This window comes from Corvus kubaryi, unplaced genomic scaffold, assembly GCF_017639235.1.
Source record: "Corvus kubaryi isolate FWS band 111438036 unplaced genomic scaffold, C.kubaryi_AGA036_p1.0 37357, whole genome shotgun sequence".
Classification (NCBI taxonomy): Eukaryota; Metazoa; Chordata; class Aves; order Passeriformes; family Corvidae; genus Corvus; species Corvus kubaryi.
The window spans coordinates 10208230-10233931 of record NW_024581117.1 but is presented as its reverse complement, the minus strand read 5'-3'; the positions used below and the strand labels follow the sequence as shown (position 1 = coordinate 10233931).

General features: G+C 39.7%; 1 long non-coding RNA gene across 1 annotated transcript in view; it reads right to left on the bottom strand.

The window, feature by feature from the left end:
• Positions 1–170: 170 nt before the first annotated feature.
• Positions 171–25702, bottom strand: part of LOC121667066 — a 34443-nt gene continuing 8911 nt past the window's right edge. The window contains exons 3-4 of the long non-coding RNA XR_006016901.1: positions 1337–25166; positions 171–1187 (exon numbers count right to left, since the gene is read on the bottom strand). This is a non-coding gene — a long non-coding RNA (uncharacterized LOC121667066). The remainder of the gene's footprint in view (positions 1188–1336; positions 25167–25702) is intronic.

Genomic DNA, 25702 nt, shown 5'->3' with positions numbered 1-25702 from the left:
GAACTCAGTCACAGTTTCTTCCTAGGCACTAGAGGAATTAATACAATCTTTAATAATCTATGCAAAATAAGGCTCTGAGGTTTTATCCAGCACGCATGCTAAGCACTGAGTCTGGATCAGGACTCATGTTCCTGAACTGTACATTAATCTGCTCTTCTGTATGGTCATCGTTTTTAATAGTTAATGGGGTTTTGCTGCTCATTTAGAGAATAAACCTTTCTGTTTGCTGTCTTCTTCTCCATTGCTTCTCTAAAGCTGTGTTGTACCTCAGCCTTTCAGTCAGGTAGCCTGGAGGGCTGAGTTTTTGAATGCCAGCTGCACACTGGGTTTTCTTTTAGGGTGGCTCTGTAACCCTTAATTGTGTCTGAAAGACTGTATTGATTCCCATGTGCTTTTTTAAGGTATCATACGGATTAAGAGTGGCTCTCATTTTTCATTCACTTGCTTCCAATTGGGAAAGCCTGCACAAATATTTTTCATTCATTTATGCTGAGATCATGTCTATGAGGAAAATACGTGCTTCATGCACAACTCACCCTAATTTCAGCTGACATAGCCCCTTCCCCGGGTGTTTCACAAACTGCAGCCTCATGCAGTTAGAAGACACTTTACCAAAGCAAGACAAAGAGTCATTCACACACAAATATAAATATATGGAAACTTTAAAGAATTCTGTAGAACCTAATTAAAAAAAAAATTATTATTACGGGCTCATTTGATAGATGAACAAACCAAGTACACAGGATAAAAATGATGCCACAACACACATTCTTACATTTCTTAGTAAGACTGACATGGTCTTAGTAAGAAAAAAATCCTAATTTCTTAACCCACTCCACTAACTGAGAGATCAAGAAATCCCAGGCTTAGATGTGGATGAATCATTCTACAGATACAAGCCTTTTGAATTAAGTCTTCCTTAATTTACATCAGTAAGTTCAACTTTGAATTGCTACTCTTAGGGATATAGATTTAGGTTTGGAGGTATCTGCTTGCATTAGTTCAAGTGAGTGCTGGCTGGAAAGCAACATGAAAATCCCAGAGGAATAAACATCATCCACTGATTAGTCCCAACAGTAGTGTAGTTGTGGGAACTTGTTTGCACTAGTGGGGTTCAAAGCCAGCATTTTCCTTCAGTTCAACTCACAGTCCTTCCACCAGCTCACAGTCTCTCCATGATCACTCCCCTGGAATGGACAAAAAGGGAAGTGCCATCAGATACAGCCCAATTTTAAGTCAAAACAAATCTGTTCCCCCCAGAGAACTGCATCACACGAGAATTAGCCTATGTAAACCCCCATGAGCTTTCTCTCTTTCCCATTAAAAGTAAACCTACCTCTTCACTCTGAATTCCTGTCTTAAATCACTTCCTCATCATTATTTTCACCATTATCACTTTGCAGTTCTTACAGCATTGACTTATTTTGGTGCCCATCATGCCCAGGTGCAAGAGCTGCTCTGTTGTACTGATAAAATGTCACTGGTGGTAGCCTGGCAGTGAAACAGAATAGAGAGGGCCTTTAAAGTCATTCCTGGGTCACTTCCAGGGATTAAATGGTATTTTATGGCTCTTTTCCTTGATATTACCTACAAGCCTATAGATTGTCAAGATTTTTCAATAAAACCATTCTGGACTGGAAAATAAACTGAAACCCCGATTGCTCATCCCCCTAGGATAATGAACCGTTCTGCTGGCTGAGCTGACTTCACTGGAGTTCAGCCAGACAGAGAGAGATAAAAGGCTTGTATCCCTCTGCTAATAGTTCTGTCCACTTCTACCTTCATACTGCTTGAAGAAGCAGAGGACTGCCTCTCACAGTGGTAGATTAGAGCTAATGAAAGAAATGGAGAAAAAATAAAAAGGTTAAGCAAGCAACAACTGAAAAATATAATTGTATTGATAATGAAAATAATTACATTAGTAATTGTACCTTGCACTGCTTTTTCACTTTTCGTATTATTAACTTTATCTATGCTTTAATCGGATTAATGATATCATCTACATATTTTAAATGCCAAAAAGACTTTAATAAAATAGTCCCAGAGGAACTAATTGGTGGAAAAAAACCCATCCACAGTTCATAAAAGTACCAGAATACACTGAAGGCACAAACGGAAATACACATTCAAGAGAAAAGCAAGGCAAATGAGTTAAGAAAACCAATTCCTTTTACAGAGGGAAATACATTTTTTAATGAACTGCAAATCTAAGTATTTCTAATCTTCTACAGCCTTTGTTGTCAGAGAGATCAGGTTCTGAAATCATGTCTGCTTTGCATTACAAATGCAAACGGTGCTTTCCAATAGAGATAGTGCCAGACAGCACAGCTTCTCCCCAGTCCTTGAGTGTCATCAGTGGAGGTGCCCACGAGCAAAGCTGGGATCGCACGTCCCTGGCATGGCTTGAGGTGGGACTGCGGTGCTGCTTCACTGCGGCACAACTGAGGCCAGGCACTTCTCCACAGCTACAGCAGGCGCAGTCTCAGTAACTGAAGAGGCATTTTCTTGCAGATAAAAACAAACCTGAATTACACAAGCAGAATGAGGGAGCACTTCTACAGGAAGCACAGAACGAAAGAGTAGTCCAAAGTGTCCAGGGCTTGTGGTGAGAGAGGAAGAGATGCCCTGTGCATAGTAAACACTGGATTTATGGAAATGAATCCCAATCACTTGAGGGGGAAAATGAGTTTTAAATTATGTTTCCATATCTGTTCCCCAAAGGTTTCAAATGGCTTTTTCAAAGGAAATGGCTTGCCTTTGAATTTTCTTCCTAAAGTCATTTGGTGTTAGATTTAGCTACTCATTACATATGAAATTCAAGATAAGGAGGTCAGCTTCTGGTGGTGGTCAGCTTCAGCTTCTTCTCTGCGGCAGCAAGTGGGGTTCCTGAAAAGAAATAGAGCTTTATTAGAAGGATGGTGCTAGGAAATTTAGCTTTTTGCTGACATAAACAGAAAAATATGTAAGATGAACTTTAAAACAAAGACATTCAAAAGCTCATTTTCCCTTTGTCCTTAAAAACATCCTGCCAGATTCATAAAAATCCATTTTAGTTTATGCTTCCTACATTACTAAAAGGAAATAGTAGTTCTAAGCTCTATCACATGGGAGCTTGCATAAAAGAGAAATTTGACTTTGCCAGAGTAACATCTTCTGTCTGCTCTGCATAATGCATTCAGTTCAGCTGCACGCCGCTCTTTCTCCTGGCAGTCAACATATGCAACAGTGTGTTTATGCAAGTTTGACCTTCCTTTTCTTCCCTGTCTCATTTCTGTTTTCATGAGCACCGTGAGCTGACAAAGTGAAGTACATTTTTAAGGTCTCTCTATTTTGAACAGCCTTGAAAAGAAGACATCTCTTTCTCTACCACAAAGCTGTTAAAAATAGACCAGAAGTATTCCTTCCCAGCACAATCATAACCCAACAGTTAAAGCCCTTCATTTGTTGTTCATGCAGGTGAATAGAATCCAACACACTTGTGCTGTGCCCAGCAAAGCCGCTGTGAAATGCAAAGTAAATTAATAAACCTGCCCTCCCTGCCAGCTGGGTAAGTGATGGCTCTGGATGGACCCTAAGCCTTGAAAGTTTTAAGGGCAACAGTTACCATAAACCCCTACAAAATTATAACCAAGGTTGGCTTACTAATTTTCCTTCTTTTCCTATTTAAAAGAAGAAAATAGTTGCTCTAAACACAGCTGATGCCATGCTCCCACGTGTTTAGCCACCCTGTGGCCCATTTGATTTTAATCTAATTTGATTTTATCAGGGTTTCAAATTTTTTTTTCTTTAATCTACACCTGAATGTCCCCTTCCCCTAATAAAGTTACTCCCATTAATTAACCCCCAAATTAGAATTAATTAATTTCCACCAAGTACATTAGTGTAATACTGGCTTCACAGTTCTTTTCAAAGGCATCTTTAGTGCAACTCAATTAAATTAGCTAAATAAATAATGGAGGTTTTTTTTCTGACTATTGAGCCAAAAATTAGCTGATAATCAGTTATGAAAGGAAAAGCCCAGCTGTAGCTTTTCTAAAAATCAACATGAAATAATGAGAAAGGTTTAATTTCTATGTTCACAGAAACATAGTTAAATGTTAATGTTTCCTAAAGACAAAAATACATGGAAAAAAGATCACATTCCCTGCAGACTGACTCATATAGGGATTGGCCCATTTGATCAAATCAGTTGGTTTTCAAATCGTATCATTTCTTCAAAACATATTTCAAAGATGGATGGAATAGTCAATACTACAAAAAATATAGGACATTACAAATGCCAAGGCCACTTTATCCTAACTGTAGGTTATTGATTTAATTGAACCTCCAAACCCAGCAGTGCTAGTTTCATAACACTGTCAGTTGTGGGAACCTGTTATCAGTAGCTTCTGGCTTTGCCACATTTCAGCATCATATTTTGCATAAGCTTTACTTATACCAAGAAAAATTCTTCTGTCATTTATCAAGAAGATTCTGGGGAGAAAGCTCATAGGTTAATCTGTAACACAAATATCTTAAACTTGCCTAATTGGGAAATTTAATATCCCTATAGTTTGACAAGTAAACTTAAAATATTGTGACCTATTAAGGAATAGGAGAGCTGTTTCCACTGGACAACATACTTAAAACCACCTCAGTTTCTGACCTGTATTGGTATGTGCTTTCATGAGAGAATGTTTAGTTGCCTACTTGTACTTTGTTGGTATGAGCTGTGGATTCTGGTCTGAGGGGTGTAATGGCACCTCTATCATTAGTGTTGCATTTGTGCCAAAAAGCATTAAGTGTTTATAGTGAGACAAAGAGCTGAAGAGGTCTTATGGTTTAAAAGGATACAGTCTGCTCAGGAGAACAGCATTTTAACTCTGCCAAAACTAACCCCTCATGGGGATCGTTGGGCAACGAATGAAAAGCAGTACTTACCGGAGGCCCTTCTCAAAGTGCATTCCATTCTTTGTGTAAGGGATATCCAGTTCTGTTTTGGAAAATGGTTACTTGAAAAGGAGCCAAATGGCTGATCTATGTCTTAGAAATTGGATAGAAACAATCTTTGCATCTTTTAGTATTGCACCTTTATCCTAACCTTCAATTCCCTATATGTAAAATAAAAGCAGACTTATCTCATGGAGGTGGTGTGAAAATAAAGACATCAGTTTATGTTAAGTGATTCCATAAGTATAAAAAAGACACATCAGAGACAATAGACACATCAGAGTTACTCAGATTCCATAGTAAAAAAAAGAAAAACAACCAACAAAAAACTCAACCAACCACAAACAATTGACTCTGAGGGCATTAGTAAATTTTTCATCCACAGAGAGTCAGAGTGGTGCAGCAAATAAGGCACTGAGGTCACCCAATGAATGAGAAAGATGTAAAAAAAAATTAAATAGCTAGCTACAGAGTGAGTGTAGGTCACGAGAAAGAAGGTCAAGAGCAGGGAATGAGGCAGGAATCTGGTGGAAGAATAAAGCACGTTGACTTAAACTGGGAGTTAAATGGATGCAGTGATAATTCTGATACTCCCTCATCTCTTAGTAAATTCATTTTACATTATTTTCTTTGCCCTATCATAATAATGTCAGCAGGGCTGTTTTCCGTTCCGCAGATTTGCTTTGTACAAGAAACACATTCTATGCAAGCAGTTTTTAACAAATAGGTCAAAGAAAGTATAATAACAAAGTTGGAATCAACAAACGCTACAATTATATTGTACTTCAAGAATAATAAATCACTCTTAGAAAGGCTTCAGCATATATATTTTATTTTTTCAACTCATGAATCTACTGTTCTTGCAGCACTCTGCTCACCAGTTTTCTTTGTTCATGGAGAGTGTGAATAGGAAACAAAAAGATAGAAAACCATAGCTGAATTATTCATGGTAATGATTTCACACCTAAACATTATGTGAAAAACACTAACTATGCTGTTAAAATAAAAGGTAGCTTGACTTACTAAATGATTCTGAGAATGTTTCACTTCTGAAAAGGTTTTCTGTACTTATTACTTGATGCAATGTGATTGAGTATTGCAAAAGTTTAATTCCGAGGTCTTGGGTGTTGGAAGGCATTTCCAGGCAGTGGATTTGCATTTATATTCCCTTAGAGGATGTGGACAGACATGCAGAGATCCTTAAAAAGAACGCAGCCTAATGACAGGTAATCTGAATCTCCCCTGGAAAATTTTGGGGAAGTTATAAACCCAGGAAAAGAACTGGAAAGCACTAGCTTGGAAGAGCCGGCATGAGGCAGTGATTTAAAGGACCTGCGCTTAAAATCCAGTCTGGGGCCCAGCCTCATAAGCACATGGCCCACCTGAAATTGGATAAAACAAAACATGTGGATTTTAGCAACAGAATGGCAGTTTCACATGAGTAATCTTAATAACAGCTGTGAAAAAGTTAGTTCTAATTCTAATTGCACTGGGAGCTTAAAAGATGAGTGGGCTTACAGGATACAATCACATCCCGAGAGGCTGTCTGTATACAGCAGAGAGCATTTTGGGGGTTTTTTATGGTTGTCCAGACCTCTATGTTTCTCTTAACACAGCTCTTTCTACAGAAAAGGACATCCCTGCTTTGTTAGTGGTGGTGATCAAAATGTCCTGCAAGTGCAGTCTTGCTCCTTGTTCCCAGTTCTTAAGGTAGGGTGGGTACCATGGTATGAAGCTGAAACTAATGAGGGGGTCCCTCCAGGTGGGACTTTGGTGTCTGTGTAGCACCACAGCTCCTCACCAGCTCTTTCACACCATGCAGTCAGGAGGCTGAAGTTCTATCGCTGTCCTGGTGGCATCTGGAACCAAACCAACACCACAGACTCAGGGCTGAAATGAATGCAATGCCAGTTCTATGGTCTTCTCTGTTTTATCTTCTTTCCCTTTAATGAATCCTGGAAAATAGCTCATATGGTGTCTTTTGGCTTTTAGCAAAATGTTGTAGCTGAACTATTTTCTCCCTCAAAAAAAATTACGTTTTCAATGGCAAATTTTAACTAATTGCTGGTTTTGCTGTTGCTTCAGAGTCTTGTTTTTTGTTTGATCAGTTCAAATATTTATCTGTGAGTGCCACTCAGGAAGCAATTTAGCCCATCATCTCTTCTACAGTTAAGTGCCACAAATGTGGTTTTAAGCCAGAGGTTACCACCACAGAGTAAGTAACAAGCACAAGTGGCCATTTGGCTCAGGCTGAGCTCTTCCTGGGATGTTGGCTCTTGCTCAAGGAGCAATAATTTGGCATCCCATGAAAAGGGCAGCCTTATCTTACAAGTACAGGACAGAGACGTGTACTTAGAACTCTACCTTTCCTGCTTCAGGCCTGGAGACTGACTCTAACCTCCAGGTACAGGCACAGAACTCAGATGACTACAGACTTCTCAATTCTGTAGATAAGATTCTTCTGCTGCCTTAACATTTGACCCATCTTCTGTTGTAGACCATCCCTCCTCGCCTTTCCTGTCCCAAGAAACTGTGTCCACATCCCACAGCTGTGCTTCCCTCATTCTCAAATGTCTCTGCTGATATTCACAGGAGAAAGAAGGAAGTTCATTTCAGCCAAAGGACTCCTGCTGCTCCTGGGAGGGTCCACCACCTGTGAGACCTGACACCCTCACTAGCATCCCTTGTAAGAGTAGGTTAGATACGGGGCAACTCTTCAGGCTAAAATAGCTGATAGTTTGCAAGCTCCCACCCTTCTTCTCCTACCTCTGTGCAACCTCCCCTCAATGCAGGGCACAGAACCTTCTGGGAATTTTGCTGGACATATATGTGGGCCTTGTGTTTGTGTGAGGTTTGGATCCATGCTCAAGAGCAAACCTTCAGCCTTTTAAGCAATTAGACTATAGCTTATGTTCCTGTATACTAAAACCTGAAGGCTGTTTTCCTTTAGTTGTTACTCAGGCTGCCTCTCCTAACACTGGGAGCTTGCCTTAGTGAGAAACATCTGAGGGAAAATAAACTTGGTACTTAGCTCACAGATAGGGCTGAAGGACAGCAGAAGAGTGATGCAAAACCATCTCATTGGAAAAATAACACCATTTGAACAATAGCAACCTCTATAGGCTCCCCTAATTTATGGTAGGTAGATATACATGTGCCATTTGAGTTTGGAAAAAAATTCCTTCAGTCTGAAGCAGGAGGAATTTAGCACTTGCAGTGAAATATACCATCAATTTTGTTGTGATTGAAAATGAAAGAACATTTCCTCTTTATGTTTCCTTTCTGTCTTCTTTGTTGTTATTGTTTTTTAATAAAATGTTCAACATGCATGAAAGTGAAAAGAAAAGAAACAAGACCTGCATTTTAGTCTTTCCTTCCTGCTACGTTTAAAAGAGAAAAAAAAATTAAATTTCATCAGACAGACTCCAGTCCTTTTTTCTTTGCCTTATTGTGTACAGCATGTTTGTGTAAAGGAAAAAGAAATCTTTTCTGAGACCTTTCAGCTGAAAATTTGGGCATGTAAATGGAAAGCTGTGAGTTTTGTTTTAAATTTGACATCACAAAACGAGATGTATACATACCGTATTTGACATGAGAGAGAATAAAATGAGTCAGGCCTCACTGTGGCTTCCCATTCAGTGATCTAGGAGAGGAAACAAAGGTGACTTCCGAGCTGCAGGCAATGTCACGCTGTAGGGAGCAGTTCCATGGCAGCAGCTTAACTACACCTGTGACAAAACGCAGAGTGCAGGGTTGTTTTGCTTGAGAGGGGATCAATAACTCAGACTTTGATTACTTAAAAAGAATGCGGGGGTGGGGGGAAAAGGTGAAAAAGCTAACTGAAATTTGGAGAATTTTTCCATGGCAAGACAGGAATGAAGTTTGCCCAGCAACAGAGGCAGTGACTGTAGTGCCCTGCAGCGGGAGGGTGAGGCTCATGTAATCACCATGACTCAAATTTCTCCTTCAGAGGCTGGGTTTCATACTCTCCCCAGAACTATCTCTAACATGCCAAACATATAGGTAGATATAGGCAGGATCACCAGGAATGCCTGAGGTACTTCTGCTGCAGCCTCAGTACTGAGGGAACATCCCAGGGCCTGAAAAGCCGTGCTGAGGTAGCTGTAGAGCGGACAATAGACACATCAGAGATACTCAGTAAATATGTATTGAAGTAGCAGATCAGATCTTCTAGTTGTAGATCAGAAGCCTGAAAGCCTTTTGAACTCCAGAAGGAGAAAATAAGAGATGCTCTGTGATGTTTGCTGCTTCTTGTTTTCTGAAGAAGTACAGATCTCAACACATGCTGAGCCAGCCCAATCTCACGTTATAAATGATCTACTCATGCAGGGCTCTGAATGCATGTCCAGATTTGGGAAAGACAGAAAGTGGGGCCCTTGGTTATTTATAAAACTCCAAGGAAGCTTTACAGACAGGACTGCCTGCAGGACATTAGCCCAAGGCTTGGTATTCCCTGAGCACATCCATTCAATCCCCCTGCAGCTGGGACTCAGCTCTACTTGGGGTGAATGGAAGGCAATTAGTATTTTCATATCATCTTAAGTCAGGTGCTCAGAATTGATGGATGCTTGTCTGGGGATTCATATTCCTTGAGAGAAGTTATTTTAACCAGGACGAAAAGACAGAAATTTGGTGAGGCTCAATTATTTGCCAAATGATTTGTTTACTTTCAGATGTGTGTGATAACCTTTGCAGTAGGTGCATATGAGAACATGACATTTTAGATTAAGAGGAGCATCATTGTGTTTAGCTGAAATGCCTCTTGGCAGGCACTGAAACGAGTGGCTGCATATTTACATGCAAAATGTCATTTATATAAATCAAATCTTGAACACAAATACCTGGAGATATTGTTTTTCTGTTTGCAAAAGTTCATCATGATATTTTGTGTGTTTTGGAGTGTAAGGCATAAATTAATCATTTGAAGCAGCATTCAGGAGTTGTAGACAGTCACTGCTCCTATCTTGGGCAGCAGGCAGAGAAATGGCAAAATCTGTTCCTCAAACCATGGATGATTTTAAGATTTTATGCCAGAATGTCTACCGTGTGAGAATGTCTTGCAAATAGGGACTCTAAGCTAGTTAGAAATAAACTAGTTAATACCTTAAAAAATAGCTGATCACTCTTGAGAGCTAAAAAACAGAAAAGAAAAAAAAGGAATATCTTAAGTCAAAGAAAATTATGTAAGAAATAATTAAGTACAGTGCTACTTAAATTCCTCACCTGAGATGAGACCCTCTGCTATGATCTGTTCTGTACAAATCTCTTAGGGTTAACACAGAGGAAAAGAGATAGATTTGAGTCAGGGAAGGACTAAAGAGGATGTTTTTTGTAAAGTATGTGGATGCTTGAAGGTGAAGCTGGTGGCCTGGTATTTACAATTTGTGAATTTTTAGTGGAGTTGTCTCCACTGGCTCCATTAGTTGACTCTAGACATTTGATTTGATGCCTGTTTACTCTGAAAAGGTTTTATAGCTGCTATTTGAGGAACATTCCATATGGATTCCATGCCTATGACAGCATCTGCTCCTCAGCTGAGCAGAACTTGAAATTTAGCAGTGTCTTCTTCACGTGAACATTTCAGGTTTTGTTTCTCCCTGAGTCATTCATTGAAAATGGACTCCACCAAAGTACTGTGCACTACTGAGCACAGCAAGGTACAGAACAGGATCTCTTTTGTCTTATGTCTGTAATTTAAAAAGTCACCTGTGGGTTTCAGAGGTAAACCACTGTTGAAATTTGTAGTTATCCTTAATATAAATATAAGCTCCTTCAGATGACCACAGTAACACTTCCCTATCCTGAATAGTATGAAAGGGAGGACAACAATCCTTTGGAATTCATCCCAAAATGGAACTGACTACTAAACTGTTATCAGGAAAAAGGAAAATTAGCTTTCTCCTTCCATGGAGGCTCCTCTTAACTGCCAAAAAAATACAGTGGAATAAAATACTTTCGTATCAAAGTCTCTAGAAGTGACTGCAGTGACTGCAAGAGAAGTGGCTTGCTCTGTGGAACTCTGTCCTTTCAGTCTGAAATGTCACAGGTGCTCAAATGATTTCAGTCCAAGTTAAGAGGCTTTATCCTCCTAAAAATTGCTTCCTGTGAAATACTCAACAATTTCAAACTGGATCCAGACGTTAGGAGATGTTTAATCCTCCCTGTCACCTTTTAATGAGGAAAAATGGAGAACTGGGATGCATTTGAACAGGTGGCAAAGAGTTACTACAGTCTTAATTTCCACTCTCTGAGAAAGCCCATAGGCCTGATATGAGTGAGTTTCAATTGAATTTCCACAGTGGAGTCAGTTGTTATTTTATCCATCTGACATACGGTGAGATTGTCTTGTCACGGTTGTTTCAGTCACGGACATCCACTCTTCACTCTGCTCCATTTGGTTTCACAAAATGTCTGGTTTCTGCAGCAAGGCTGGTTTTGCTTTTATTTCTTGAGCTAAATTGCCTCTTACTGCCTTAAGCAATTTTACTTGGAGAAGCTAGGCACACAGGGATAAGGGATACCTCTGTTTGCAGGATGCTTTCCTCATACAAAAGATTCAAATCTGAGACTAGGTGATTTTTATGACATTTTTACATCCTTTTTTGTGTGCTTGTTCTGTTAGCTACAATGTGATTTTTATCAACAGATTGGGGATCTCCCTGTGCTATGTTTTGTGGGGAGAAATAACAGCTTTCATTGACCCAACTGATACAGCTGGGGAAAAAGAAAATGTTTGCTTGGGCCCATCACCTCTTTTCAGATCTGAAAAATAATTTGCATGCTTTCAGGAAGAGTCCTAAAGAGAAAGCTTGCAGCTGTCTCTTATCACACACTGTTCCCAGCTTCAGAACGTATGAACAAATGTATTGGGAGTGATGAATAATAAATTATCTTTATCTCAACACAAAATTCTTTTAGTCCACAAAGTCTCGAGACACTTCACAAAAAGTAATAAACTTCCTATAAAGAATAAGGACCAATGTGCTGCCACCTCCACAAGGGGAAGTGGCAAATCAAATATACACAGGCACTCTACAGAGGACAGATACACGCTGTCACGCAGAGCGCTTGTGCACTGAAGCATGCATAAAAGATAGGAAGAGTTTTCAGGGTTTTTCCTCATATCCACAAGCACTTGTCTGTTGATGAAAAGCAAACTGGAAATGAAAGATAACCAAGGAGAAAGGTTGCATTATCATGATTTCTAAACTGAAGACATAATTAGATTTAAAAAACACAGTAGCCCATATTTTAGGTGAACTTCAAAAATATAGTGGGACTGACCAGCTTGGAATTTGCCCAGAACACCAATTCTGAGACACTTGCCTGTTGGGAAACCACCCAGTCCTTTCTCTATATTTAGAAGCACAGGAGATGCAGGAGGGCAGTGTCCTCTCAGGCCAGGTTCTGGGCATTTGCTAAGTGCCAGCTCAGGAGCCTGCACGCAGGAATTTCCTGAAAATGTTACTGCACTGCAGTGCCATGTACTTGTCATGCAAATTTTCCTTTGAGCTTTGTTCTGCAGTTCCTTTTGTCTTTGGGGCAGCTGATGTGAACTGGGTTGAAGATACAACCCTTTGTGCCCTGTGGCTGAGGAATTGGCTGTCTTCACGCCCCAGCCTGCTTTTACACAATTGCCACCATGGCAGAATTTTAGAGAAAAATGCTGTTAAGGTGTGAGAAAACCTATGAGCTAAAGGCACGCAGGCTAAGAAAAGCAAAACAATAGGCTCAACAGTATTTGCTGAGATGGGGTTACTTAAAGCTCAAGGATTCAAGAGGAAAACACTGACATGAAAAGCTGTAAAATCCTAGGGAAAGAAAAGCAAAGAATAAGAAGACAGCAAATCTGCAACATCAAAGATCAGCCTACACCAAGAAGCAGAGGCAGACCCTTCCCTCACTTGACTTATGACCCTGTTCAGCAGAGACTCACCCAGAATCACAGGAATATACATGGCCATGTAGCATAATAGTCCCAGGTACCCACTGCATGTATGCACCAAAAAATAAATGTGGACTCTGAAGTTTTTTTCTTGCTTGCAGACTCAAGTCATACCCAAGCAAAAGCAACCAGAGGCAAAAGGCTAGCGAAGAAATGAGCCTTTTCAAGAAGGATATCTATTTCCATCCCTCTTACTCTCACTAATTCCCTAGTATTCATTCTCTCTGGGAATCCCAGACTATCACTGAACTCTGCGTTCATGGCAGCTGGTCATGGTAAGGCAAGAATGCTGCTGGAGATACATTAGTCAAGCCTTTCCTTTCACCTTCCTCTTGGCTAAAGGAGCAGGAAAAAAGAGCAGACATAGGTGAGGAATCCAGCAAGATGAGGTAGTTCAGAGTAGAAGTAAAACTTAGTACTAGTGCCTTTGGTATGATGGTTGTGAAGGCTTGTGTGCTTGTGTTGATCCAAATAGACTACAGCCATATTTCTGTTTCTGAAAGGAAAAGCAGGAAACAAGGTGCTCCCTGAAGAAGGAAAACAAATGCTTTTGTTCCCTTCCAGAGGTTCTTCCCCCCAGAAATTCAGTAGTGCTGTATGATTTCCATCTAACCCGGGCAGTAGGAGCTCAGGCATTTGTTGCCATCACCTACAGGCTTCCAGTGGCTCAAATAGGAATTAACTGCATAAGCAGGGCTGTGGAGAAAACCTGTGCTTTAGAAAATTGACACCACTACCTTCTGCAGTACAGGAGAAACCTGGCTGACAGCCCAAACTGGTAATCCTTCAAGCAATGCAGATTTTCTAGTTCAAAGTAAGTGTTCCTTTATTCCCATTTTCATGCTTTAAAAGCCTCCCTTTTAAAATCAGGGTTAAATCACAAACAAACAAATGCTAATAGAAAAGATCACATGCATAACCCCTACAGTGTATTTACCTATGTAAATAACATGTAATTTTCACTATTTAATTACTGTTTCATGTCCCATTTCCTGCTGTAGTCTATATTTAAATTGCATATTTGCCTCTACCTACTTTCTCATAATGTGTCTTGATATGAATATTCATACCACCATTGAGTGGTTGATTACTTCTGTGCTAACCTTGAAAATACTTCCCTTGCAGCACAACGAAGAGCTGGGTGCTGTGGTTGTATAACAGCAAAGAAAAGAAAATGCAATAAATAATGCTCAGGCTGTTTGGGATCAGACTGTATTCTCCTTTGTTTTTTCCTCAGCAGGTATTTTTTCCTCTTCTTATAAATTAAGCCAAGTTACTCCTGACTATAGTTCCCTGAATTATAACTCTGAATTTCCATTGAAAAGGAGCAGTGCAAGTAATAGGCAATGCAGAATTTCTGCCCATGGTACAGCCTTTTCAGATGGGAGAGAAAAACATTTTCTCTTGCAGCTGGATGCACATTTCTTTTTAATCATGTGAAATTTGAAAGAGCATTTTTACTGCTCTAAATAAAAAAACAGTCTGGAGGAGTTAACTGAGGAAAAAAGCAGGGAGAAAGACCAACAGAATTAAGCCTGACAAAATAACCTGGAACTAGTCTGAATTTGAACTTATATCCGTTATGACTGGTTTATATAGTGAAACTTTGATGTTCAACTTATATTTCAAAACAAAGGCTTTTTTCTCTTTTTAGGTAAACAGAACAATTTAATTTGGAAAACGAATGAAGAGACATTTTTCAACACTTCTCTGTTCCATAATTCAAGATATAGGGGGAGAAAGAGGATAATTGTCCCTGATGTCTTTTGCAGTTTAATCCCTAGGATGGAATGGACCATGGCGTGGCAAAGCCCGTTTCCCCCACACAGACTGTGGAGAAAGTTTAGAGTCACTCTGGGCCTGTCAAACACAGCCAGATGTTTCCTGGGCTGGGTGACTCCCCATATCCAGGACCTTTACTTGTGACAGAAAGACAGTTTTGCAGGTGGTGGGAAAGGGAATTATCTTATGACAATGTCATATGGACTCCTGGCTATGGACAAAACAGTCTGCCACTCTTCTAGCCCTCATCTACCTGCTTTTGAGTGAAACCTGCACACCTCAAGTTTCCCCATGCTGCTCAGTTAATCTCTTTGAGGCTGGTTTAAAGATGCCTCCAAAGCAGCTGCTGCTCAGCCTTGGAGCACTGAGCTCACAGCCAGGTGACTTGTCCTGCTTTTTTTTTTGAGAAGAACACATTGCTTTAGTCTACACTGCTTATACCTTCACCTCTAAGGGTGTCTCCTAAGTATCTTCACACCTAAGGCATCATTCCCTGACAGCTTTGCAGTTATGACTCAGTGACTCCAGAGATTTCCAGCCTACAGAAGAGTGAAAACTGGTCTGAGGTATGAATTTACTTCTGTGAGAAGCCAGGGGGTGTCTCCTGCTGAGACACGATTTTATTTCATGGCCTCTGCTGGTTAATCATGCACTATGGAGTGGTTAAAGAAGTGAGTTGCAGCTGCTGAGATAATGCAAAAATTTTAGGCTGATATGGATCTTCACCTAATTAACGTGCAGTGACTGAGGGTTTCCCAGCTCTGTTGTCTCTCCTCTTTGCTGTCACCCTTACTGCCTGTAGGAGGCTCTTTAGATCTGCCCAGTGATGCAGCCCCACAGAGGCCAAATACATTCATTCATATTGAGAACACAAATGGACACAGTCAGCATGGCAAGATTTTGATACGGCAGCCTTCCTCTGGATCCTAATTATGAGATTTGCTACAGCACTGGTTAAGGACCAGGCTAAAATGTAGCCCCACTATGCCACACACAGGGTTTTTGTGGAAGGAAGGGTTCCAGGGGACAGCACTCCATATTGCCAGGTGACAAAGGAGCACTCACAGTCAGAGCCCGCTGTTGAAAATCAGATTTAATCACTTCATTTTATAGACAGGTGAGAGCATTCTTTATTGAGAATCACTTCTTTCCCACACAATACTTTTAAAAGAGTTCTACTAGGACATAAAAATGTAAAAATACTATTGCCAAAGTTATTAAAATTAGATTCTTATGTAATGTCATTTTTAATCTATGCAGGCTGCGTCTTGCTCTTTTACACAGTTCAAAGTTGAGATGGACAAACTTCAAGTAACTCTATAAGGAACAGCAGGAAACTATAAGATCCCAGAAGTGTTCTGAGCTTTAAATAAGTTTCATCTTTAATGATTCTGTTCTGCCTCCAAATAAACTGAAAAATGATAGAATCTAAAGCTTATTTAGGAAGTTGCCATAGTAACAATTAACTACCTCTAAGCCCTTCAGCTTTATTTTATCTTTTTTTCACTGAGGTGCCCTAAATTACTTGAATCCTGAATTGCTACAGTAATATATCCATGTCTTTGAACTAAGTGACATGGTTTTGCTAGAACCCTCATTATGTGGATATTGATTGAATTTCTAATTGAGACTAGACATCATCTTGCTGACAGCATCACTGCAAGAAACCATGTAAGAGCAAGGAGGATTAACAGAAAAAAAACAGAAAAAAAATAAGAATGTTGTGTCTCTAGGGAAGCAGCTGGGATGATCAAACTGAGGAAACAGTGAATGAAGTAGAACTTTAATGATTGAGTTTATAGGGACAACAAACCTCCTCTAGATGCAGTGCCATTTATTTCAGCTATTACCCTCTTACACTCTATTAAATAAAAAAAATATCAGAGGAACCCAAAGAGACTGATTTTGACCTGTGAATTAAATAATTATTCATGATAATGTAAAGGGCCTATTAACCCTAATTATTCTAATTTAGGTGCATTTTCCACTTACTTTGTCCTGACATGAGCAGTCCTGATACTATAAATTGTTTTGTGGAATGTTGTGTCCTATATTTTCCTTTATTACTTTGTCTGTTGTCATTTGACTTTATCCACAAAAGACAAGCATTTGCCCCTATTTCTTAGATGAGACTCAAGTCTGTAGCATTAACATGTGCTCCTATTCTCATATCTCTTCTACATTCACCTCTTTCATATCACTCCTGCTTGATTTCTGCATAGCCCTTATTTATTTATTGTTCCAGAAAAAGGAGTTCATTGTCATCTTGTGGGATTTTTCACCATAAAGACAGCACGTTTCTAAGTTCCCCAGTGAAAGTGGGACAAAATACCTATCCATGGCATTTTTCAAAAAGGAAGTAGTTTTTCTTAGATCAGATAACTATGAGCAGTAACTGATAAAAATCGAACTTTAAAGGAAGTGGAGCAAAATAATTCCCAATTTCACTTGGTATGCCTTTACTAATGTCCGTCCTAAGGCAACAAGGAAAAAGCAGATGACTTTACTATTGCTTTGATGAAAACAATATTCATCTGGATTACCCTTAAACTTGTCCTGTGGTTTAATAATCACTTTAACTGCAGACAGCATAAAAGGAATAGCTCAATACTGGTTTTGTATTATTTTCTCCATTTCTGAAAAGAATCTCTGCAAGTCTGCTGAATGCTTTTTTGATAATAAAAGAACAATATCCTAAAGCAAAGATGTTAGCTTCATCCCTATATCTGACAGGAAGAAACACAATCATGCAATGCAAATAAAATCTGGAACAAAAGGGTAAGATGTGGTCATTTCTGAACCAGAGAAAATGATTCAGCAGCCGTAGATTTTTTTGTCTGCACTGCAGTTCTCAGAATTTTCATAATTTACATGACTAAGAGATGTTTGGCTGCTCAACCTTGTATTTCACAGGGAAATAGCATCTGGGTATTTGGACTGTTATACTGACCTTGGAGAGCTTCCTGTATATATTTTTCTGTTGCAAAAATACCTATTGGTATCACATAAAGCAAAATAGCAGTAACACCAGTCTTCAGAACATTATATAGCATGAAGTAGACCCAGTTCCTGGGCCATGCACTGTTCACCCTCAGCATAGGACAGGACAATCACACAGTTCTTCCACAGCCTGGCGGAATGAGTGGAGTTTTCAGCCACAGCTACACTGTATCTTGAAAGGTATCAATTTGAACACTACAAAAAGGTATCTATCACCCTCACACATTCCAGCCAAATTGCCCTTCTCCCTTATAAGCCAGCTACTGGTTTCTATCTCCTCTTATTGTTTTGCTAAAATTGTTCTAACAGACTGTGCCTGCTAGGACAGGATAGCTGGAGGTGGCTGGCTGCGACACATCTTGAATTACAGGTAAGATGGATGAGTGGAGGAGGGAGAGCCACTGGGGCTGGGGACAGTGTCAGTGTGGCACTGGCTGTGGCCATTACTCACTGACTAGCAGCAGGCTGCCTTACTGACAAGGGGTTGAAGTGGGCTGGCAGGGATAGAGAGTACAAGCACTGTCTCCTCAGTGGGTGCTCAAGGCATGCTCAAGGAAATGTGGGGCTGAAAGCGGCTCTGAACAAACTGACCCCATGGCAGCCGGCAGGTGAGTGAGTGAGTGAGTGAGTGAGTGAGTGAGTGCCCGCCCTCTCTCAGCAGCACTGGGACAAACATCGCTTCTGCGAGGACAAGTCAAATGGGAACAGCTGGAAAGGCAGCTTTAATATACACTACACCTATTCAGCAGCAATTTTCAGAAACAGTTTCTAAAAATACCTCCCCTTCTCCCTGTTTTTCTTCACAGAATGGACATGCTGTATTTTCTGAAGACGTCTCACTTTGGAAGCAACTTCTTACTGTGGGTACTAACCTCACAAGCAGCCACCATGTCTTTAGGCCTTGGTTCTTGATGCCCTCTAATGCTCTGTCCTTCTTCTCCTCTGCTCCTCTGGCTTGATGGGAGGGCTGTTTGCCAGTCCTTTCCTCTGTGTGGCAGCAGAACAAACAAGCATCACAGCCCCAGAAACTGCCCACACCTTATTTTCAAGGAAGGCTGTGGCAACTCGCAGCAAGGGTGTGTCTCCCTGACTCTGCCTCTGTCTGCTCTGCCTTTCCTGGACAAGCTGGATGTGGCCTCCACAATGTGCCCGTCACCACATGTGATGCTCAACACAGAACCTGAATGTACAAACATAACACATGCTTTTTTTATACATATGCTTCATTCGTTCAGCCTTTTTTATTCAGACACATTGATTCATGCATTTACTTTCCTTGGAGATATTAATACCAGCTCATACATAGAGAGTGAGAAAGGAAGTGGCAATAGCATTGAAATTGGCCTGTAACAGATGTTCACAAAGATAGTCATAATGTCTGCCTGCCATACGTCTTTGTTTCTTGGGTGATGGGAGTGGTAGAGAAATGGAGGAGAAAGAGAGAGAAGGATTGTCAACCTGAGGTGTACGTCTGGAAATGAAACAATTTTGTACATTCACTGCTTCTGTCTGGAGAGGACACATCTTAAAACTATGAATTACACTCTGAACCTGAGGAGAAAAAGCTGTACCTTTGATTCCTTGCAGAAATGTGCTGAGGTTTTTGTACAGTGAGCAGAAAGCAGAGTGTGCTTTCAAAAGTAGCTGGAGTCAGTTACAAAAAGAACCAACTGTTAGAGTCCAGCTGGAGCCTGGTGCTGAAAGGCAAAATGCTCAGTAAAAACCTAGTTTGTATCTTCAATGAAAACAGTCAATTTTAGACAAATACACAGGTATAATCTTTTGTTATCTGTGAAATTACATTTGCATAATACCAAGGAAAGCATTTATACTTACTAGACATAAGAGATGCAGTAAATGAATGACTAGTTGTCAAAAATCCCAAGTGATGGCTGGGATCATTGAAGTATGGATTTACTTTCTCTTTTCCTTCCCCCTTGCTCCGTTTACTTCTGCAGTTCTCAAATCCCAAAATAATGGGACAATACCATCAACAGATGCCTGGTATCTACACTGCAAAGATTTTTTTGCTCTCTAAGTTTAATTATGAATGTCCAATATATGTGAGCCTTGTGAGGAAGTTCCTCTTCTATGTGATTTTGCAACCTCTTTAAAAAATGAAGTATTACAGTGGGAAGAGATATATTCATGATTCATTAAAACTTTGGGCACAGATTCGGTAGAACACTTCTCAGATTTGGGCTATATGCCCCTCCCTGTTCAAAATGTATCCATTCAGACATATGCTTCAAGATCATAAAATTCAAAAGGAATTAAAAACCTGCCAGAATACTTTCCGAAGAAGGCATTCTTTGGGAGTATTGTGCTGGGGACTCTCAAAATAAAAATGCCTGGCTGTCACTTAGTGTGGTATTTGTAGCTTCACATCCCTCAAAACGATCTACAAGGTGTCCCACTTAAGGTCCATAGTTTTTGGAGCAGAACTTTAGTAACCAAGTGTTTAAGAACATTTTTAACTTAAATAACGGGTCTCACAGGAGTCAAAGCATCACCAAATACTAAAAATTAATGACAGGGTATAGGCATTAATAGCTGCTTAAGAATTTTGCTGTGTCCAAGTCTGAGTGTGAGGAATTGTATTGCTAACCAGGCAGGGAAGTTTGTTTTTGTAGCAATTTGCTTGGAAATTGTCTTTTTAAATAGAGTTCTCTGGCTGAATCAGTAAGTATTTGACTTAGTACCTAAAACTGCATACCTTAAGAGGGTACTTAATCTGCTTTTAACAGCTAGGAATTTCAGTATTTGAACAGCCATTCTGCAAACTGTAGCCCTTTGCTTTACCTCAGAGCTTGCAGCTCAATATGCTGACATGGAGATAACATGCTGCTCACATGTACATCTCCATCACTTACCTTCATTTCCAAAGGCATCCCCAGCTGAAGCACATTATCATGCTGTGCTCATGAGTTAATGATCTGAGCTAGGTTTGAAGCAGTCACTCCCACTTAGGCACAGCCCAGAGCATTTCTTCAAAAATTCATTATAAGAATCCGCATGCCATTTTCCATGTGCTTTAAATCAAGGCTTGCACACATCTGAGCTCATCCCAGAAGGGGGCTCAAGTAATCTTTCGACACTGACATCACATCCCTGTGCACACTGCACAAGTTGCTTAGTAATTTCTTGTTCATATTTTCACACATATAGATTTCTATTCACATCCCTAGTGACTGTGTATATATTGGGCTAGACAGATTGCCAGACTCACCTGGGAGGGCATGATTTATGTTTGTATGGATAGCCTTCCTCCAAGGCAACAGTAGTTCCCAAGACATTACAGATATTAATCTCAAAAAGATGTTGCTCCTCTCCCTGGGGAATCCTGTTTTCCATACTTCTTTGCATGGTAAACCCTACTATCTATTAAAAGTGGGGAGAAGCCCAAGGGAGTGAGTGAAAACTGATCCACGATGGACTTGCTGGATTATTTTCTCTTTTCTTATGGTTAGCCTCCACAGTAGATGCTACCAACTTCAATTTAATTCACTATTCTGATTTTCATGCTCCTTAGTTACACATAGATGGTAAATAAATGCTTCACAGTGAATCAATTGAGTATATTGGGACTTGAACTACACATATTGCTAGATATAGATAAATAGTAAGTCAAAACTGATGTAAGTCAGTAGAACAAATATAGTGGCAAGATACTGTTTTTAACTACATAAAAAACCAGATCCTAAATCATATTGTATCTTTAGTTATTTGTCTTGGGTTGCATTGAGGGAACAGTTTGGAGACAGAAAGTTTCTCTCTTTTCCTGGTTTACCTCCCACAGTTCTCTATATTGGTGAATGACTTGGAATTTATATTAACAGCTGCATGGCAGATAATCACTTGAAGAGGAGATGGAGGCTGGCAAATTTTCTAGAACAACAAAGGTAAAAAGATTTCCAGCTCAGCACACTCATGAGATTCTTATATTGTACCTGGGAATCTTGGAAAAGATAAAACAAAATCCAAAGCAGAGTCTTGCTACGGTTTCTGCTGAAAGGCAAGTAATTTTTAAAAATCGTGTAGTGTTTACGTGTAGCGTTGGTTACCTAAGAGCCCCTTTACAGACATTCCTTTCTGGTGCTGCCTTACAAGGGTATTATGGTTGCTGTTGGAAGAAGTCAGGTAAAATTCCACTGTTCAATGTATTACGGTTGATAATTTCTCCTTTTTTTTATAAACAATAATTATTTTAATATGCATATGTATTCATCATGGACCTTTTTCACCCCTCCTATTTGTATTCCTTAGTGTCAAATACAGTTTAGAATTATGCTTCTAACTCTCCCTATTACAGAGCACTCCAGTTTCCTCTTTTTAAATTTGATTTTGGCAAGCTGACTATACTTCAAACTCACTTTCCTTTTGATGTTGTACACTGTACAAAATGGGCCATTCCATAAAGTTTGGGTTTAGAAGGTTTCACAGTTTGCACAAAGTAATCCAGACAGAACAAAGAAGTAACCATACAGAATTCTGATGGCACACTCATGAGTGGATTTTCCCCTGTGGGGAGGTTCATATTTCATACAAATTCAGAGGTTCCAGTAGTATTTGAGATATCAGCAAATCAGAACTTTGCCAGAAATCAATCAATTTCACTGTGAATAACAACAGAACTGGAAGCAGCTCCCATAAGGCAGAGAAAGTGAAGAAAAAAACCAGGGGAGTGAGATAATGTTAATTGGATCCTTGACATGTTACCACTTCCTGCTGAGCCAAGTTTCAGATAAGACATTTGAATGTGGATAAAATGTGATAAGCTAGTTTTGGATGAGTTCTACAGAAATTACGTTTCCTCATCTACCTACATATCGTTACTCTTTACCATTAAAAACACTCAGTCTAGATGTATCTACAATTTAAATATTTGAGAGCTTACTACGGACTGAAGTGTTACATAGCCTCAGATTTCTCACCTCTGCCATAAGCTTCTTGAGGAACCTGAAGAAGGAGCTGTTAAAAGCTGCAGTGGGTTGTGTCAATGTGTGAAGATATCCACGTACATTATTAAATACACCTCTGAAGTACATCTTCTCCTACCCAGAGAAATTCAGTGGTGAGAGGGAGGGGAACCTCATGAGAAATCATTCAGAGGATCTGAGGCAGGGTGAATATCAAAGGAATCATCTGGAGATCAGTGCAATCATTTGTAAAAGATAACCACTTTCTGTGAATATTTACAACTTTGGAAAAACACTATATAGATTATAGATCAAGGAGAACTTCTGTTCTGAACAGTAAGAATAATGAAGGTCAGGACCTATTATATATTATGAGATATCATCATGTATTAAATCACAGCCTCCTTAAATCTCTTAAAGCAAAACTCAAACTGTTTTGTTTGACAAAACCTCTATCTTTTCCCCCTCAACTTTATTATCTCCATTCTCCTCAGATGGTCCAGTGGTAGGATAAAATAATACATGATGCAATGACTAAAAGATTGATCCAGACAAATGAAAAAATCAAATACAGAGCATTCTTTTTTAAATTATGAGAGCTTTTAAACATTTTCTGCAAGAAGATTCAAAAGAGATTATTTGGTCCATGGCTTTTCCGCCATGGCCAAGCTGAATATCATCATCAAAACTTTGCTCTAGCTCAGCCAGAATTGATAAACTTGTTTAGGGCACTGGCAGGTGAAAACCTCTGGCCTCTCTTATATAGCAAGTCCAGTTTGATATCATACACTCCCTTTTTGGTCTTAAAATCTACTAATATGTTTTCAACCATGTCAAGTGCAGTAACTTTTTGTACAAAATGGAATCTCTGTCACCTTTATTCTCTTGCCAATGTGTACTGCTAGCTACAATTTAGTCTGGCACGTGAAGGATCTAGAGGACTAACTTATCACTCCTTTTTAGACTGCTGTGTGTTAATTCCAAGAGACTGCCCTCTAGCCAGCCCTTGCATTTCGTTCACTACATCTTGCATATAAATATTTTACTGAGCTCCAGTATAAAAGTTTGATAGAATTTGAACTGAGGAAGCATGGATGAGACAAGGATATTCAAGCTTATATTTGTAAAATAAAAATGGTTTTTATCTTGGCTCTCTTACTCAAGCAATTGAGACGAAAGTGTATTTGGTGCTCTGAGTTTTGCAGGGAGAGGGATTTTATATTCTCATAATAATCATGAAACACATGTTTGGATATTAAGGGAGATCGTTAAACTGTTCTGAGCCATAACTTTAGGAAGTCACACCTTCAGAGCATCCTTTCACTAATACTGGAGTGTTTAGAGGCCATTTTTTTTGTATAAAATTATACTAATTAACTAAATGTCTCTGTGATAAGGTTTCTCTCATTTCACAGTGAGCAGAACAGTGGAAGGAGCTAGAAAAGATGGTTTAGAAGTAAATTGGTTATGAAATTCAGGGTATTTTGTTGATAGAAAGGAAACAAATTATGAGCTCGTAGGTAGATAAATATACTCCAAGCTTGAAAATATGGATTACTGAACTGAAAAATTATATCTTCTTGACTATAATTGCATAGCCCCTAAAAATAGCAAAAAGTGTATTTGGAGTGTGGTGTTCCAAGAGTTTGAAAATTAACGATGAAGAAGTGATGTAATTTGGGACCAATATGTTCCAAGATATCAAAATGTGAGACATGTCAGGATTTTTCTAAATAGAAACTGAAAAATGCTGCCCGCCTTGTAGTTACCATCTCTAAAATAGCCAATGCTATAAATAGCAATACAAGTTTATGTGCTATGTCTCCCTTTTAGTAGAAGTTCTAGGTATTGGCCTTGACACCATGCCCATACTTCTGTCACTTAACTTTGGAGTTTTTTTCCATTTCCAGAAACAAGATGCCTGTAGTGCAAAATTTGCCCATAATAATCCCTTAAAACATGGTTTATTTTTATCCTATAAAGTAACTTTAAAAATTCAAGTCACTATACTTCCCAAACTGCTCAATGCTGTTAACATTCTTCTTTTAGCTTTGCATCATATACAATAAGCATTTCATTTGCCTAATGAAAAACATATTTAAACTAATGAGTACACAGTGTTTTTATTTACATATGCAATTAAAATTTACCACTATTAATAGCTGACAGAGGGGAAGAGAAAGTGTGATTTATTCCAGTAAGAGCATACTCTTTCAAGAGGACAGCACTTCACAGGCAGCATTAAAGACAGAGTTTTAAAATTGTCATCAGTGTGGAAATAAACAAAATTCTGGTGTGTCCTAGTCCCTGTGGTCCATTCCTGAAGATGAAGCCAGCAGCTCTTTATGCCTCCCGAGATGCACCAGAATTAATCATCCCTTTACAGACCCCCAGCCCACACTTCTCCCCCATTCCTAGGGCTCCCTGGAGGAGCGTGGGTGGGTTCTCCCAGCTGGACCGATCCTGCAGTTTGTTCTGTGAGAGCAGAGCCACGGGCACCAGTCAGACTGGGCGCTCCTCAGAGCCTGGTGGGAGCTCGGCTGAGTAAAGGAGTGTGCTGCTCTGCAGATCTGCAGGAGAGGAAAATAACACCAAATGTACACAGAGCGAGGGAGGAGAAGCAGGGTCACTTGCTGCAAATGGCACAGGAGGGAGAAACCTGGAGGTGGGGCTGCCTGCAGCAGGCAGTGGCTATCTGACACTGACACAGAGCTGGCCACAGTGAAATGAGATTAATCAAAAGGAGTCAGAGATACAGAGATCTTTAGCCCACCCCATTCTTCTTAGAAACAGAGTTCAAAGACAAGCATCAGACATCAGCTATCACAGAATGGACAAACATGACAAAGGGTGCTAAATCTTCCACCTTTCTGCCATTATCTCTCACAGATGTTACAGAGCTTGTCAGGAGAAAGCAGATTTCTGCTTCGAGCTGCACCACGTGCAAATATGCTCTTGCTGAACAGTGCTGCTACTACAGCACACTCTGTTCTAGCAAGCAAGAATTTTATCAGCAGCACTATAAAGGCACTCAAATTCAATCCATCCTTATTGATATGAACTGATACACATTTTTCTAAACATTTTGTGAATGGTGTAATCATAG